This window comes from Petaurus breviceps, unplaced genomic scaffold (assembly GCF_028583685.1).
Source record: "Petaurus breviceps papuanus isolate PSGF00001 unplaced genomic scaffold, PetGlider_PUasm1.0 90977, whole genome shotgun sequence".
In the NCBI taxonomy this organism is placed as follows: domain Eukaryota; kingdom Metazoa; phylum Chordata; class Mammalia; order Diprotodontia; family Petauridae; genus Petaurus; species Petaurus breviceps.
In genome coordinates, this window is record NW_027187391.1 from 56,953,110 (window position 1) to 56,954,113 (window position 1,004).

Below are 1,004 nucleotides of genomic sequence, written 5' to 3' on the forward strand. Positions count from 1 at the left end.
TCTCTCTCTCTCTCTCTCTCTCTCTCTCTCTCTCTCTCCTTCTATTTCTTCTCCCCAAGAAAGACCAAACCAAATCTCAGACGCTTGGAGTGCTTGGGTAGTGGATGGAATCAGCGAGTGCCTGGGCATGGAGGAAGTATTCTGTTTAATGAAGACCTCTCAGAATTAAAAAATGCACCTGTGTAGCTGATGGCAGCAGACCCTCTCAGAGCAAATCAGCAGCAGTGTGGTTGCTTGAGAAAAAATGAGAGCTTTACAAAGCAATAACTCAAAGGAAAACTTTATTTTAGTAGTACAAATGCAAATATTTTTAATTTAAATAGAAAAAATTTAAACATTTTGCAGTAGTGATTTGTTTTATTTTACTGGTTAGATAGACAAGTTTGAAAATGTAATGGTGAGGGACGTTTCTAATGAAGGATATTTAAGATTTTGTTAGTTATATGGATCACTATTGCAAGAAGATGACATACTTGTTTGACTGTGACCTATTAGATTTTGATAGTGTCCTGGGGTGGTCTGTGAATGGGAGAGTGGAGTCCAGGAATGAAAGGGAACATAAGTTGACACTTGAATAATAGAAATTTAAAGTTTTTTTTCCCCCTTAGGACAAGATAAGTGCACCAGAATGAGAGCTCAGTAACTACCCTTTCCTATTCATCCTCTCTGCTGTCCTGTACGGTGCTAACACCCCAAATTCTAAGTTCTTTTCTTACCCTTTCTCTAGCCACCTGTCCTCAGATGCTCTACTTCTGCTTCTGATAAACTCAAATTTGGTGCTTGGAGAAGTCATCCACCTGAAGAACAATCATGAGAAGCAGCACCCTTTCTTCAACCCTGAGATGAAATCTATCCCCTTCTTTCTAGGGGCAGAGGTGGCTTTCTTTTTTTGTTATTCTAAGTTTAAACAACTTTGTAAGATGTCACTTAATTCATAATGGTAGTCACATTTTAAAAAATGCTTGAAAGAAATCACGTTAATGAAGAGAACATTTGCAGTAATT